The sequence below is a fragment of the Gouania willdenowi genome, chromosome 9 (assembly GCF_900634775.1).
Source record: "Gouania willdenowi chromosome 9, fGouWil2.1, whole genome shotgun sequence".
Classification (NCBI taxonomy): Eukaryota; Metazoa; Chordata; class Actinopteri; order Blenniiformes; family Gobiesocidae; genus Gouania; species Gouania willdenowi.
The window spans coordinates 30,841,854-30,847,853 of record NC_041052.1 but is presented as its reverse complement, the minus strand read 5'-3'; positions in this window follow the sequence as shown (position 1 = coordinate 30,847,853).

Sequence of the window (6,000 nt, the reverse complement as noted above, 5' to 3'; positions counted from 1 at the left end):
TGGATTGGCTAAACAGGGGACAATTTACGAGGGGCGGGACTTGAGGCTGTGATTTTAGACCAGAGGGCTCTGATTGGACAGAAGCTCTAAAACAATGTGAGGACAGAGATTCAGTCTGAGGTGTTTATTTCTAAAGAAATCATATTTATTTATGGATAAATACTATATTGATAACTGAGAACATCAGGTGAGGCTGTTATTTGTTTTAATTATTACAAATTTAACATTTGCACTATTTTAATGATTAAAAAGAGTACAATTACGTAAATACACTTTATCAAATTATTTACACTTGCATTGACATGTTATTTTACAGTGAAGCAACAATAACAACACTGTTGACAAAATACAAGAAAAAACAAATAGACAGAACGGTAAATAATAAACCTGTCTAATATTAGTTTGTTTCATGGACTGGCAAAATAAAGACAGATAAGTCATTATTATCTTGTAAAGTTTCATTTAAAAACACACATTGTGTAATTAAGTGTCTTTAAATGTATCTCCTTGCCCCCCACATGTAAATATGCATATATCTTTATTCTTTATATATATATATATTCTATTTATATTTTTCCATTTATATATAGCTTCTGTTATTGTCTATTTTGTTTTATCTTCATTGCACTATTTTTTGGGTGTCTTTCGGATTTTTCTGTTGTCTTTTTTATTGCACTTTTTTGTTGAGCTTTCATGACAGTAAATTTGCCCCCTGCAGGATGAATACAGAATACTGTACTCTATTTGAATTGTATTATTGTATTTGTAATATATTGTGTATTTTATATTTGTTAAATATTAAAACATGAAATGACACAAAGACTTTGCTGAGTCTATCCATAAACTCTGAGTTAACGTACCCCACGATGGGAAACTCTAGAGTATCCGGGTCAATTACAGCTGGTATGAAGTGAGTCAATCAACTGAGTATGTAAACCTTGAGGTACTCATGTGCACGAGTGCAATAAAAAGCGAAGATGGAGCAAAAATACCATGAGCTACGATGGCAACGAGCCAGAAGAGAGCAACTTATTAACCCTGATGGAGCTAGAAGTTCTCCTGTAGGTGTTTGGGGAATATGAGCCTGTTCTAAAGGTGCGTTCACACTGAACGCAACTCTAGCGACTATAGTCGCTTAAATCGCCGTGATGAGTCGCTTGAACATTGTTGCGCTCCATCGCTTCATCTCTCCAGTGACGTGACGACAGGGAAATAATATGCATAGTATGTGTCTGCAGAGCCGGACCATGACTATCTGTCAACATTGAGCTGTTATAACTTATCCTAAGTTACCATGACTACCTGTCAACATTGAGCTATCATTTAAGACAGTTTTGCTCTAAAACAATTATTCATGCTGCATCAAGGCCCTAGCTACCACCCCCTTTAAAACTGTGCAAATGGTACAACCAACATCTACTGCTGCACTGTGGATGTGACACGGAGCATCATGCTCATGAAGAGAAGGTGAAATGGGGGAAATCAACCGTTTACTCAATTAATCAGAGCTTTAAAACGCTCACAGCTTTTTTAGGCAATATATTATTTAGTTTGAAATAAACTACAACATTTAAATGCTGGAGCATTCCTTTTGCATGTCAGATCTTAATTGGAAATTAAATCATTTAAAAACATATATATTTTGAAGATTAAATTTTGCTGCCATCAACTCTTATGTAGGTGGCCAGAGTGTTCCCAGGATTCTAATCATTCTATCTTTATAGACACACTTTGTCTGTGTGTTAGTTAGCAAAAGTATGTCACAAACACAATATTCAACAAATCACTAAAATATAGTAGAACAGATTTATGAAATACAAGCAATGGATATGGAGTCAATAGGTTATTGCAGTTTTTTCAACCTTAGGGTCAGGACTCATGTGGGGTCACCTGGAATTAAAATTGGGTTTATATGTCTAGTAATTGTAAAAAAAAAAAAAAAAAACAAAAATAGAAAAAAAAGTAGGTAAAAAAGGATTAAAATTGTTTTAATTATTATTATTATACACATAACACACAATAAACATCAAATAACTGTATCCTATACTTAAACTTTCTGAAATATAAATCTAGTTAAAATAAAATGCAGTATAAAAATATCTAAGGTGGTATGGGGTGCCAAGTGTAAAAATGTAGTATAAAAGTATTAGCTAACATGTTTTCATTATTTATCTCACTTTTCTCATATTTAGCACAATTTCCTACATTTAACACAACATTTAAACACATATATAGAGGTGAAAATAAGCATTAAATCTAAATATTTAAATCTAAATCTAAATGGTATATGTTATATCTAAATGTTAAATCAATATCTAAATGTTAAATCTAAATCTAAATGTTATATGTTATATCTAAATCTTAAATCTAAGTTGTTATGGCAATTATATTCATCATAATATCGTCAAATGTATGTTCATGTGTACAATTTGTCATGTTTTAATACATGATGACTCCATTACTCTTTGCACTTTTGAACAGCTGAGTCATGTTAAATTAAACAGTACAGATCGTATTGTACTCAGTGCAACACAGAGTCTCTGCTGAAGGCCAAATTCAAACTCACATGCAGATATACACGCACACACACACTATCAAGGATAGATAAGAGTGGCGCCCATATCTAAATGTTAAATGTTAAATCTAAATGTTAAATGTTAAATCTAAATGTTAAATGTTAAATCTAAATGTTAAATGTTAAATCTAAATGTTAAATGTTAAATCTAAATGTTAAATGTTAAATCTAAATGTTAAATCTAAATGTCAAATCTAAATGTTAAATGTTAAATCTAAATGTTAAATGTTAAATCTAAATGTTAAATGTTAAATCTAAATGTTAAATGTTTAATCTAAATGTTAAAGGGGACATATCATGTTTTAAATCCTTCCTTTTTACATATAAATCATACAGTTATGGTCTATATAAAGAGGAACTGCAATGCTTGGGTCTGAATTCCTCATTATTATAGCTCCACAGGCCCCTTTTCTACCCCTTTTCTGATGTGCTTCTGAGAGCAACTCCTTTTGGTGCGGTCTCTTTAAATGCAAATGAGACACTCCATACCCCGCCCCCTCTTCAGGTGACACTCGGTTCAACTCCACCCTGCTCGGCCATTTTTGTAGTTTGATAGAAGAGATAGGGCTATGTAGCGGCGCATAAACTTTTTATTCAGAGGTTATTTACACAATGTCAACAACAGAATACTTGTCCATCCAGCCTTACATGTTTGAGCCAGAGTCGGACCCAGCGGAGCGAGATGAAAATGAAGATGATGAACCTGCAGAACCCTAACAAGTGAGCTAACACAAGCGCCGAGCTAACGCTAGCGCCAAGCTAACGTCACGAAATGCATTTTAATACAGTCTTTTCAAAGACAAAAACGGCAAAATGAAATGACTAATGAAAACTTTAGATTTAAATTAAACCACGTAGGCCATATCATCAAGGATCTAAAACGAGCACACAGCGCTAACATATGAAGATGGTGCAACTGCTAATGCTAACAAAACAATGACAGGGACGTCTTATAACACTTTTTAGCGTTATTTACAGCTTACCGAAGTGCTCTGTTCGTCGTCTCCAAAGATAGAAGGAATTGAACCCTCAATCAGACAAAGTCTTTCGGCAAATCCTTCTTTCTACTGGCGGAGGTTGCAGAAGCAGTCATCCTTGAAGTGCTGCGCGCGCACAAAAATGACCTTACCCACAGATGTGGGTACATTTCCGTGAAAAATAAAACTCAACCAGGCACTTTGAAAAGGCTCTGATGCTGGGAGACGTTGTAATGAAGCGTGTGGGTTACTACATCCAACAACCAAACATTTTGACTTATCCTCTCGTAACTTCGGCATCCTTGAGCTTGGACTACAAAATAAAAGCGAGAAATAGAAATGGCGGATTGCTCGAAGTGTTGGATCTGGAGTTGATGTACTAATTTGGCAGTTCCGCTGCAAATACTGTGATGTAATAGTTCAAAAAACGTAATAGATACGGTGGCTGGGAAGTGTCAGGTGAATGCATTTACAGAAACGAACACAAATGCAAACAGGTCACAACACGAACGCAAACCGGCCACAACGGAAGTGTTTCCGGCCGGACCGGTATTACAGTCGAACGGGTATTATGATATGATAGCCTGATATGAAAAATATAAGAGTATCCTAATCAACTTTCACTTACTTTCATACGCGTTTCGATGTCTTCTTCTTGTTCTTCTCTGTTCTGGTGGGTTAAAAACATCCGCCAGAAACGTGTCCGTCTGTAATACCGGTCCGTCAGAAACACTTCCGTTGTGGCCATTTTGCATTCGTGTTGTGACCTTTTTGCATTTGTGTTCATTTCTTTAAATGCATTCACCTGACACTTCCCGGCCACCGGGTTTCCGCAACGGAAGTGTTTCCGATTAATACTTAGACTTACACTTTAATACTAAAACTTATACTTGTACTACAAGTATACTTATTTTGTACTAAAACTAAGGCAGTATACTTCAAGTATACATTTTATATACTATAATTTATATAAAGTATTTTGAAGTATACTTAGACTATTCTTTATGCTTTTCAGTATAAGCTAAGACATTATAGACATTATGCTTAGACTTACACTTTAGTACTTTAATACAAAAGCTTATACTTGTACATTAGTATACTTTTTTTACTTCTTTCTGCCACAAAGTATTTATATTTAGTATCTTGATCCAAGTACAGAATAAGGTCAAGTCATTGTGCTTACATTTCATTTAGCAGAATAAAAAAGTTTTTCACTGCACACATTTACTTTGAATTATAACCCCTGTTATAAACTTACATGTTCAAGATCATTTAGTGCTGGAGTTAAAAGTTTACAGTAAATAGTTTGTGTGCTCAACTGCATTAACTTTATGTATCTTAAAAACATACTCAAAAACAGAGAAACATTTGACTTGACATTATTGATCAACTTCATTGCAGTCTAGTGTACATACAGTTACTAGACTGCAATGAGTTAACTTTAAGAAGTATATTTCAAGTATATTGATAGTATGCTACAAGGAATATGCTAAGCAAACTTACAAGTATACTTAAAGTATAACAACAAGTAAACTAGTAAAAAAAAATTCATAGTTCATAAAAGTATACTCTAAGTATACTTTGATAAACTAAAATGTGGACAAAAAGTATAAACTTAGTACACTAGTAGTATATAGATGAGTAAAAAAAATGTGTAGTTCATAAAAGTGTACTTAAAGTATACTTTAATTAACTTAAAATGGAGCCAGGTAGAAACCCAGGGTTTCTTATACAAAACCTACGAGCAAGGTTCAGTTTCTAGAACCAGAAACTCAGAGTTTCCCTTATTTGAGCCCAAACGTACTCAGATTTTGAACATAACCCGCTTTCTGAAAAACCCCACTGTGCATTGGTATCACTTTGTGTGTTTGTGTTCAGACAGCACATGACCAGTAACAGGTTTATTTACTTATTGACGTGTCATCTCTGGGGTCAGGTTGTGTTGTTACTGCCCCGCCCCTTTCTCAATCATCATCCTGTAAGTGTGTGCAGTGAGTGAACTTCGCGATCTGACGCACACGGTCACAAAAACCACTGAAGCCTTGTGGAATGGTTCGTCTTTCTCCTTGACTGTAGGAGGAAGAGGCTGAACTTTGATCACACTGAGCACTCAGAGCAGCTGCTGTTAGGGTCAGATTGGTCACCATGTTATCCTGTGACTGACTTTAAGCACTGATGTTCTAACAACTGTAAATGAATGCATAGCTTCATCTGAAGTCTGTTGTTATAGTGTTGTGGTGAGCGAGTGGTTTGGGTTCATGTAAAAATTGAGTGACAGGATTGAAGAGTCACCACTTATAATAATGACTAGTTAAAGTGCGACACCTACTCCTCAGAGCTTTCTGCATGTTGTGTTTCTCGATCAGCTGATCAACTACAGGAAGTACTGCCACCAAATAAACCACTCATTTCTTTACATGAACATGCGTGTGTGCGTGTGCGCGTGTG